Consider the following 12,655-nt stretch of genomic DNA (forward strand, 5'->3'; position numbering starts at 1 on the left):
CATGATCTCAGGGTCCTGTGATCAAGTCCCGCATCAGGCTCTCTGCTCGGCAGGGAGCCTGCTTCCCTCTCTTTCTCTCTCTCTGCCTGCCTCTCCATCTACTTGTGATTTCTCTCTGTCAAATAAATAAATAAATAAAATCTTTAAAAAAAAAAGTTTGAAAACTGTATTTCACCTAGCCTCAATCACATTTTGATAGAGGGATGCATCTCTTTAATATTTAAGACATTAAAAATATTGGTATTAAAGAACAAACAAAATTTTTTTAAACATTATATTTCTTAACACTACAATGGTAAAGTAACAGAAGTCACAATTTACATAACTAAATACTTTAAGAGAAAAAATTATTCCTTCAAAAAACATTCTTCAAAGAGCCTAGTGAATATACTTATACACTTGCAGTGCTATAGCATTAATGGTAATTAATATAATAAAAGTCATATTGTTTGAACAATATGTGTGCTATTTTTGAGATGCATTTATAAAAGAAATTTGAAGATGTATTATAGGACCAGTAGAGAGAGAGTCATGTAAGGAATTTCTTCTCTAACTTCCATATGTCTTATAAATTTTCCCTTTATCTCCAGGAAAGTTTAATTAAGATATTTAGTCACGTATTAAACCTTAAATTTAGAAACTAAGTAAGTGACTGAAGATTTTCCTAGCTGCATTATCTCACTATCATTAATGGTCTCTCATTAAAGACCAAAAGGAACACAGCTGCAGTTGTAATAGTGAACTACCCACACACTAGAATAACTGTCCAGCATCCCAATTAGAGGGTATTTGAATAAACTTACTCTAAGTTTTGGACTTATTTTCTGTGATTTTCAGGAGCATTTAGGAAGCAGGTATTTGTTCTTTGATTGGATTGGTTTTACTATCAGGAAGTGGGGGTCATTCCGTGATCGTGATTAAATCACGGAAAGGGAAACTAAAACTGTAATTAGCAGAGACAAGAGTCACTCATTCTGGTCAGAATAGGGAGAAGCTTGGTTATTTTTATGGTGTGGATAATGCTCATTGTCTGTGTTCAGACAGGCATAGAACCTGGTCTTGTTTTTATCTTGAACCATTATGTTCAGAGTAACTTTACAGATGTTGATATTCTGTGAAATTGTTCATGTGCAACAGAAGAACACTGAGCCTACCTGTCATATCTCAGATATCAAGGGCTACTTTTCTATTTCTCACTAATCTGTGAAAGATTTCTCTTAATTTATATATCTCTATCTATTGTCAGTCTCTTGTTTTCACTTTTAATCTTATTGTTTTCTCTTTCAGCATTTACAGGGATTTTAAAAACACATTCTGATCATTACCATTTCTCTTATAATCCTTCAATGGCACCTCTCTGCCTTCAGAATGTGGTCCAACCTCTTTAACGAGGTTTAGAAATGTCCTCAGTGCCTTTGTGCAGCGTTTGAGAGGTTTTACTATATCACCATGATCTAGCCAACATTTTGATATAGAAAACTGTCATTTACTCATTTTTATGAAAAGGGTGAAGCAAATAAATATATTCTTAAGCTTCTCTTTCTAAACAGATTGTTACTCTTAAACCCTTCATGTAAGCCCTCCAGTACAAAAGACAGTGCAGCTGTGTGTGTGTGTGTGTGTACATGCATGCACACACATTATCATCCCATCTTCTTCCAACTGTTATATAATTATTTTTTTTTCTTCTAAGGTAACATTTTTTCTTTTAACCTAGAGAATTAGCTCATTATTTACAATGGATTAGAATACTTCACAGCTGTTACTCCTGTTCTATTGTCTCATCCCTCCTCCAAACTGGATATTCTGACTCATCATTCATAGCTTAGCTTAGAAGTTATCCCCATTTATTTGTGGAATGAGATAACATAACAGATCTCTTTCTTCTATTAATTTGGAAGCTCATTGAGAGTACATGACATTTATGCCTTTGTATTTTTAATATCCAGAACTTCATTTGGTCTGTAGGAGGTGTGGTTAATAAAGTTACTATCATATTAGTAACAATTTATAATAACGTTTTTAAAATTTTTTTTGAAGATTTATTTTTATTTATTTGCCAGAGACAGGAGGAGAGCACAAGCACAAGCGGGGTGGAGTAAGCAGAGGGAGAAGAAGGATCCCTGCTGAACAAGAAGTCAGATGAAGGACTTCATCTCAGGACCCTGGGATCACAACCTGAGCTGAAGGAAGATATTTAATAGCTACCCAGGCATGCCTGGAGTCTTTTAAACTGAAATTATTTTCACCTTTTTTCCAACCTATGGTTATTAACATATATCATGGAGGGATGTACAATAATTATACTTTTTAATTCTTGATTTAACCTACCTGTTCAATGTAACATTGAAATAGAGGAAAAATAATGTATCCAAGTATGTTCTGTCCTTGCACTCATTAACCATCATCAATCACTGATATTTTCTGAGTTAATAATAATCAGGGATCAAGGCTATTTTATTTTGGTTCACATTAGCTTCCTTTTCTTTTGAAATATAAACACATAAACCTGCATCATAAAAAAAAAGGAAATTTTCAACAACAAATTAAGTCAACCCCACACAAAAGAAGGAAAATAATCAAGATTAGAGCAGAGATCAATGAGATAGAAACTAGACATACAATAGAACACATCAACGAAACTAGAAGCTGGTTTTTTTTTTGAAAGAATCAATAATATCAAAAACCACTGGCCAAACTAATCCAAAAGAAAAGAAAGAGGACCTAAATTAATAAAATTATGAGTGAAAATGGAGAGAACACAACTGACACCAAAGAAATAGAAATAGGTATCAGATATTATTGTCAACAGTTATATGCCAATAAGTTAAGCAACCTAGATGAAATGGATGCATTCCTGGAAGCCTATAAACTTCCAAAACTGAATTAGGAAGAAATTAACACCCTGAATAGACAAATATCTAGTAATGAGATTGAAGCAGTGATCAAAATCCTCTCAAAGAACAAGAGCCCAGGACCTGAAGGATTCCCTGGAGAATTCTACCAAACATTCAAAGAAGAAATAATACCTATTCTCCTGAAGCTGTTTCAAAAAATGGAAACAGAAGGAAAACTTCTAGACTTTCTATGAAGCCAACATTACCCCGATCATCAAACCAGGCAAAGACTCCACCAAAAAGGAGAATATCTGACCAATATCCCTGATGAAGATGGATGCCAAGAATATCAACAAGGTCCTGGATAATAGGATCCAACAGTACATTAAAAAGATTACCCACCATGACCAGGTGGGATTTATCTATGGGATGCAAGGGTGGTTCAACATTCTCAAATCAATAAATGTTATAGAACAAATCAATGAGAAGAGAGAAGAACCACATGATCCTCTCAATTGATGCAGAAAAAGCATTTGACAAGACACAGCCTCTGTTCCTGATTAAAATGATTCAAAGTATAGGGAAAGAGGGAACATACCTCAACTCCATAAAATCTATCTATGAAAAACCTACAATGAATATCATTCTCAATGGGGAAAAGCTGACAGCCTTCCCTTTGAGATCAGGAACATGACAAGGATGCCCACTCTCACCACTCTTGTTCAACAAAGTACTAGAAACAGCAATCAGAAAACAAAAAGAAATAAAAGGTATTCAAATTGGCAGTGAAGAAGTCAAACTCTCTCTCTTCACAGATGCCATGATAGTTTATATGGAAAACCCCAAAGACTCCACTGCCAAACTACTAGAACTCATACAGCAACTCAGTAATGTGGCAGAATACAAAATCAATGGACAGAAATTAGTTGCTTTCTTATATACTAACAACGAAAATATAGAAAGGGGAATTAGAAAATCAATTCCATTTACTATAGCACCAAGAACCATAAGATACTTGGAAATAAACTTAACTGAAGAGATAAAGGACTTGTACTCCAAGAACTACAGAACACTCATGAAAGATATTGAAGAAGACACAAAAAGATGGAAAAATAATCCATGTTCTTGGATCAGAAGTATAAGCATTGTTAAAATGTCTATACTGCCTAGAGCCATCTATACTTTCAATGCCATCCCAATGAAAATCAAAAGCACTGGCATTTTTCAAAGAGCTGGAACAAACAATCCTAAAATCTGTATGGAACCAGAAGAGACCCTGCATTGTTATGGAAATGTTGAAAATGAAAAACAAAACTTGGAGAATCACATTGCCTGACTTCAAGCTTTACTACAAAGCAGTGATCACCAAGACAGCATGGTGCTGTCACAAAAACAGACACATAGAACAGTGGAACAGAGAGCCTGCATATGTACCCTCAAATCTATGGTCAAATAATCTTCGACAAAGCAGGAAAAAATATACAGTGAAAAAAAGACAGTCTCTTCTATAAATGATGCTGGGATAATGGATAGCTATGTGTAAAAGAATGAAATTCGACCATTCTCTTACATCATACACAAATATAAACTTACATTGGATGAAAGAGTCAGGAATCCACCTGTATCCTAGAGGAGAACATAGGTAGTAACCTCTTCAGCATTAGCCACAACAACTTCTTTCAAGACATGTTTCCAAAGGCAAAGGAAACAAAAGCAAAAATGAACTTTTGGGATTTCATCAAGATCAAAAGCTTCTGCACAGCAAAGGAAACAGTCAACAAAACAAAGAGGCAACCTACAGAATGGGAGAAGATATTCACAAATGACAGTACAGACAAAAGGCTGATACCCAAGATCTATAAAGAACTCAAACTCAACACACACAAAACAGATACTCATGTTAAAGAATGGGCAGAAGAAATGAAGAGACACTTCTCCAAAGAAGACATACAAATGACTAACAGACACATGGAAAATATTCATCATCACTAGCCATCAGGGACATTCAAAGCAAAACCACATGAAGATAACACCTTACACAGTTAGAATGGCCAAAATTAACAAGACAGGAAACAACATGTGTTGGAGAGGATCAACCATTTAACTTAAAGCACACCACAGACTAGCAATTCCTTCTGAAGTTTGAAAACTTGGAAAGTCTGGGAAGGAGAGATTATGATATATTTCCTTTGATAATGTTACCATAATTATCTTCCTGTTTCAGATCAGACTTAGCAAACTATTTGTCCTTCTCATTCAGTTTCTTTTGTGAAATGAGGTGTTGGACTAGATGATATTTACAAACATTTGTGTCTCCAACATTCTATAATACAACATTTACAACACCTTTCCCTCAACATTCCATACTTGGATTTAAATAATTTATGGAAGTTCATTTATTGATTGATTTTTACTGTAGTTTTGGTTTCCTCTTGTGACTATCTTCAGACTTGGAATCCTCTTTGCTGTATTGGGTTTTCCTAGTCCTGCTTTGAATGAACAATTGAGTAAGAACCTACTTAAAAACTAAAGGAATTGGATGTGCAATGTGGAATCTCAATATCCTAGGAAAAAAAGAGAAGTCCTTAGCAGGAGAATCAATAAGGAACAAAACAGTGTAAAAAATTGTGAATACAGTCCCAGGGAGAGGAATCAAAGTGGCTCACACAAAGGCACAGCGCTGACCACATTAATCAACTGGAAAAGGTTCAGAGAAAAGACTTCACAATTCTCATAATAAAGGTAGAAAAAGTTCAGAAAAGGCTTTAAGAAAGTACTCTGAGGTTGGTTGATCTCCGAGAGGGCCTAAGACAGCTAAATGTGGAAGTGTTCATAAAACAAAGAGATAAAAGAAAACACAGTCTGAAAGATCTTTCTACTGCACACCGACCGAATTTACCACCTCAGAAATATTGTTGGGCCATTGATTTTAAATAGCTAAATAGAGGGAAAAGGACATTATGTTAAGCTTAGTCTCCTAGAGAAAACAAGCTACTGAGGCTGAGGAAAACTCTTACAGCTACACCAAGATTTATTTTATACTAAAGACTATATGGTAATACTTTATAAAATTTTAAAATTTATATGATCCTTTCAAAATTCCAAATACTAAGAAGTTCTTTGTAAACTGCTCCTTTCTGAAGCCTAACAATGCTTTGAAATTCATAGAACCTAAAAAAAAAAAAAGGGAAAAACAAAACAAAACAAAAAAAACAAAACAAAAACAAAAACAAAAAAACGGATTTGGCAATGCTAAAGGAACAAAAGATAAAACATGACTGAAATATCTAAATTGTATGATCCATTTATTTAAACAACCCACACTGGGAATCAGCAGAGAATGTATAAACACAAACCTATTTTAATGGTAAAGACAGATATTCAGAGATAAGAAAAGATCTGGTAAAATTCAAGGGAATGTTAATTCTGTCTCAACTTTAAAAAGTACACAAAATGTCCCTTTTCTAAATTTACAGAGTTTCCATTGTTTAAAGAGTTGAAAAAGATTTGCACTTGGGATCAAAACAGTATTTTATCATCTAATGGGACAGAGGGAGGAGGAATGAGGAGAGAAAGAAGGGGAGGGAGAGAGAGAAAGAGAGATAGAGGGATTATCTGAGATGAATATAGGTATTCTTTGATGAGCAGAACATAATGTGGCAGATCCCTGATAAATGAAAATCTGTATTTCAGAAGGAATATTTATAGTTTAAAATTTAAAAAGTATTCTTATAGTTTACCAAAGTCATCCTACAGGCATATTTTAATGCTTTAAGAGAGGCCAATTTAAATCTCCAATTTATTCACTTCATAAATAATATTCATGCATATTCATTAAAATTTAAGGTACTATGTTTTTCAGCAAGAGCTAATATCTATTTTGCAATGGAACCTTCAGTTTAGGTGCTAAGTTCTAACTTGTAAACCTTAAGAAAGCACTTCAATTTTCCATAATAAATAAATAATACAAAGATAAATGTTAAATAGCATTGAGTTCACCTTTTGTATAGGATATGCTAGACTAAAATGGACTCAATCTTGATACATGACCTTAATTATAAACAGTTTGAACAGTCTTTAGATTTGAAAAAGGTTAAAATTACAGACATTTATTTGCATTGTAATGGATGAAGAACAGAATTAACTCATTGAGCTACAACTAAGTTGTCTTCAGAGAAAATGGCAATAAGAATTACAAAATGAATAATAAATTGGCCTAAAGCTTTCACTTCACGTGAATAGTTAGCTATGAGGCGTCATAAAGATGCCAAGAAATTCTCAAAATCCAATTCATTTTCATTGAAAGAAATGATACATTATTAGGCACTTTCTAGAAGGCCATAAAAGGACAGTTATCTAAACAAACAACAAAAAAAGGGTATTACAATGTCTAAACTGAAAAAAATCAGCATTGTTTTAATTGAACTTGTACTTGTTTTAATGTGTTAAATAGGATCATATGTGTCTACAGTTATATACTTCATGGATATGTTTTGTTTTGTTCTGTTTTGTTTTAAGCTTGAAACACAGGCTGGTAGATCAAGAACAAAAAGAGGATTAAAGAAAGGATTTATTCTTGAGCCTTATATCTTTTCTTGAATCACATCACAATTCCTAAAAGGAGTAATTTTTAATACAGCAAAGTAAAGCATGCTTCTTTTGCTGTTGTTTATTAAATCATTTTCTGGTTTCATTTATAAAGTACCAATTTCTTTTGCATAATTCCTTTGCCAATAATTATATGATAACCAAGGCTAAATTTCTTGTCAAACTTAATATTTAGCTGTACAAATAAACAAATTGTATCTTGCCTAAATCATTTGACTTAAGGAACTACTGTTTGGATTATGATGTTCCCAGTTAATGTAATACATATAATAAACCAAATATAGAATTAAATAATGATAATTTCAGTATCTTTTTACACAGCAAGAGAGTTAGATTGCCTTATTTAAAGATTCCAGAGAATTACCTCAGAGCAAACACAGCTATGTTCTCCATAAACTAATTGCCTAGTCCTTATTTGTTTTGAATATATTTTATATAGGTAATACTATACAACCATTCTTTATTATTCAATTATCAACATTCCATATAGAGTAGTTTTTAAAATTTCTCTGTTAAATTGCATGGAATTAATCTGTGCATGTTTTTCAACTTCAATAAAGATCATTTTCTTTGTCTATCAAATACTTTAGTTAACCTTATATATAGTTATTATTTATAAGCAACTGTGAATATTTAACCCAGATTCTAATGCAAAACCAATTTTACAAGAGATGGAAGTTTCTGTAATTTCCCCTTGGGATTATACTCACAGAAATACTGGAAAGGAAGGGGTTGAGGGGAATTAAATCACATAGTAAAACACGAAGATATCTTGTGATGACTAAGTTCAAGGAATGGTGGTGTCCGTACCTTTGCACGCACATACACACACAGCTCTCTCCTTTCCCCACATCCTCCCGTCTCCTCTTCCTCTCTCTCCTCTTTCCTGCTCTAGTCTCCTCCATCTCGTCAACTTTCTTTCCTAATCCATCCATCCATCACACATTTATGAATATATGTCTGTATGTATCCATCCATCCAACCTTCATCTATCCGTCTAATCAACAGATATATTTGAAAATCGTTATTATAGTAAAACACAACCCAAATTTTTGGTTAATAAACTTAAGTTGGAAATTTACTTAAATATAAGGCTTGACCCTGGAGGCCATCAATGCCATGCATCAATTAGTGTTTATCTATACAGATCATGACATTTTTAAGACAGAAACTGTTTAATTAAAATAGACACATGCCCAAAACCATTGATATACCTAAATAAATTAACAATTATTCTAATAAGAAATATCTTGTCAGTGTTTTCTATGCTCGTATCTTATTTTTTTATAATGTGCTTTTATCAAGAACAATCACATCAAAAAATTTAATAAACTGCCATTTACATTTCTCTTGAATTTCTTTTAATTCATAATTATTCCTACCTATATATTGATTACTTCAAAAGGTTTTTTTTTAAGAAATTAGACAATTTATCCTGTTGAGTTGTGATTTTACTAAATCTCTCCACGCAGTGTCATTCAATATATTGCTATGTATCCTATATTTTCTTTAAATTGGATGCTAATTCTAGAGTCTTGATTTGATTTTGATTTTTTGGCCTTTTTTGTTTTTTCCAAGATTACTTCATAGGTGATGTAGTTAGGAAGCACATACATGGCGATTGTTATTTTTCCTACTGCATCACAAAATAATGAATTTAGCTACCAATATCTGTTATTTCAATATGGATAGCAAAATGTTGAAATTCTATCTTCCTATCTTTATGTTTAGCTGGATAATACAAAGAAAATTTTTCCTTAAAAATTCTTTGCTTAGGGACGCCTGGGTGGCTCAGTGGGTTAAGCGGCTGCCTTCGGCTCAGGTCATGATCCCAGCGTCCTGGGATCAAGTCCCACATCGGGCTCCTTGCTCGGCAGGGAGCCTGCTTCTCCCTCTGCCTCTAGCCTGCCACTCTGTCTGCTTGTGCTTGCGCTCTGTATCTCTCTCTCTCTAACAAATAAAAAAAAAAAAATTCTTTGCTTAAGGAAAGAGTCAACAAAACAAAGAGGGAACCCTCGGAGTAAGAGAAGATATTTTCAAATGATATTACAGACAAAGTGCGGATATCCAAGATCTATAAAGAACTTATAAAATTCAACACCCAAAAAACAGATAATCATGTCAAAAAAAGGGTCAGAAAACATGAACATACACTTCTCCAAAGAAGACATAAATGGCTAAAAGACACATGAAAAAAATGTTTATCATCATTAGCCATCAGGGAAATTCAAATCAAAACCACATAGAGATACCACTTTATACCAGTTAGAATGGCCAAAATTAATAAGACAGGAAACAACAAGTGTTGGAGAGGATGTGGAGAAAGAGGAACCCTCTGACACTGTTGGTGGGAATGCCAGTTGATGTAGCCACTTTGGAAAACAGTGTGGAGATTCCTTAAGAAATTAAAAATAGAGCTACCCTATGAACCTGCAATTGCACTACTGGGTGTTTACCTCAAAGGTACAGATGTAGTGAAAAGAAGGGCAATGTTTATAGCAACAATGTCCACAATCACCAAACTGTGAAAAGAGTCAAGATGCCCTTCAACAGATGAATGAATGCCCTTCAACAAACAAATGAATGAATCAACAAAGAAGATATGATCCATATATACAATGGAATACTACACAGCCATCAGTAAGTATGAATCCCCAACTTTTGTATCAACATGGATGGGATTGGAGGAGGTTATGTTGAATGAAATAAGTCAAGCAGAGAAAGTCAATTATCATATGGTTTCACTTACTTGTGGAGCATAAGGAATGACATGGAGGACATTAGGAGAAGAAAAGGAAAAGTGAATTGGGGGAAATTGGAGGGGGGTGACAAAGTATGAGAGACTATGGACTCTGAGAAACAAACTGAAGGTTTTGGAGGGGAGGAGTGTAGGGGGATGGGTGAGCCTGGTCGTGGGTATTAAGGAGGGCATATATTGCATGGAACATTGGGTGTAGTGCATAAACAATGAATCTTGGAACACTGAAAAAAAATAAAATTAAGATGTTAATTTTCTTTTTCTTTTTTTCTTTTTTTTTTTAATCTTAATCTGAGGCAGAGCTTGTACCAGGAAGACAAATTAAAAGCTTATTTCTCTTCATTTGCCAGAGTTCAGAATATGGAGCCATTTTCTAGAATCCTTCAAGATGACCTCTGTGTTATTATCATACATTTTTAAGTAACACAGTATCTTGGATTCAGATGTATTTAGTATGAAAGTTTCTTCTTCTAATGATTACATGTATTGATGATCAAAAGTGTCCCATAATTGGCCACTGTGAGAAAATACATGATAGCTATTATGTCTTCTTGACATGACCTATTCTTTTTGGCAGTTTCCTTCTATTCTAGTATGACAAAACATTTCTGTATTTTTTGTCACACAAACAGAATTAGCTATTTTAACATGGAATCCTCATTCATATTAGTGGGAATGACATTAAGAGGCTAGAATCTGTGTATAGTGATATTCATTGCTATTAAGTCATTGTTTCCATTCCTTTTCAGGGAAGAGAGCTAAAAACATACAAACATCAACAGGAGTCATAAGTTCATTTTGACATTCCTAGATCATATATACTATAACTTTTGATTTTTACTTAACTTTTCTGATTTTATATTTATGTGCTTTTTATACTTAAAAACTTGGTTCATAACCACATTCTCATAATTAATCATTTGCTTTACACGGAATTTTTTGCATGTATGCCACTTTCAGAATAAAAACACTAATATGATTATCAATAATATGATTAGTGAGAATAGTTCATTTATTACACCTTCTTTTTCTCTTTAAGACATGCCCCATCAAATTACAATATTTTAAAATATATTTACTCTATTTGTGCTATGCAACCAGGCTGATATAGTTAAGTTCATGTTTTATTTTATTTCAACTTTTCATTAAATTTTTAAATTTAAATCCAATTTAATTAACATATACTATATTATTAGTTACAGAGGTATAATTTAGTGATTCATCAGTTGCATATAACATCCAGTCTCACTACATCAAGCGCCCTCCTTAATGCCCATCACCTAGGTAGGTACTCCATCCCCCCTCCAGCAAACCTCTGCTTGTTCCCTATGATTGAGTCTCTTATGGTTTGTCTCCCTCTCTGATTTTATTTTTCCCTTCTTTCCTCTATGTTCATCTATTTTTGTTTCTTAAATTCCACATTCATGAAGTCATATGATATTTGTCTTTCTCTGACTGATTTTACTTAACATAATATCCCCTAGTTCCATCGACATTGTTGCAAATGGTGAGATTTCATTCTTTCTGATCACTGAGTAATATTCCACAATGTAGGCATGTGTGTATGTTTGTTTGTATACCACATTGATGGACATGTGGGCTCCTTCATATGTTGGCTATTGTGGACATTGTTGCTGTAAACACTGAGTTGCATGTGCCCCCTTGAAGCACTATGTGGTTCAATTTCTGGGTCACGGGGTAGTTCTATTTTTAATGTTTTAAGGAACCTGTTTTCCAGAATGGCTACAATAGGTTGCATTCTTACCTACAGTGTGAGAGGGTTCCCCTTTCTCCTCAGCCTTGTCAACATCTGTTGTTTCCTGAGTTGTTAATTTTAGCCATTCTGACAGATGTGATATGGTATCTCACTGTGGTTTTGATTTGGATTTCCCTGATTCTGTGTGATGTTGGGCACTTAATTGGATTCATATGTCTCTTGGGCATCTGTATGTCTTCTTCTTTTTTTTTTAATTTTTTTAATTTTTTCAATTTATTTATTTTCAGAATAGAAATGTCCAGTCATGTCTCCTGCCCATTTCTTGACTGGATTTCGGGTTTTTTGGATGTTGAGTTTGGAAGTTCTTTCTGGATTTTGGAAACTAGCTCTTTATCTGAAAAGACATTTGCAGATATTTTCTCCCATTCTGTAGGCTGCCTTTTAGTTTCATTGACTGTTTCCTTTGCTGAGCAAATGCTTCCTTTTTTTTTTTTCTTTTTCTTTCTTTTTTTTTTTTTTTTTTTTCCCTCTTGATGGAGTCCCAATAGTTCATTTTTGCCTGTTTCTCTTGCCCCTGGAGATGTGTCTAGCAAGAAGTTGCATAGCCATGGTCAAAGATGTTGCTGCCTGTGTTCTCCTCTAGAATTTTTTTTTTTTTGTCATTTTTTTTTTTAATTTTTTATTTTTTATAAACATATATTTTTATCCCCAGGGGTACAGGTCTGTGAATCACCA

Source organism: Mustela putorius, unplaced genomic scaffold (assembly GCF_011764305.1).
Source record: "Mustela putorius furo isolate JIRA1106 unplaced genomic scaffold, ASM1176430v1.1 tig00003834_pilon_pilon_pilon, whole genome shotgun sequence".
NCBI lineage: Eukaryota > Metazoa > Chordata > Mammalia > Carnivora > Mustelidae > Mustela > Mustela putorius.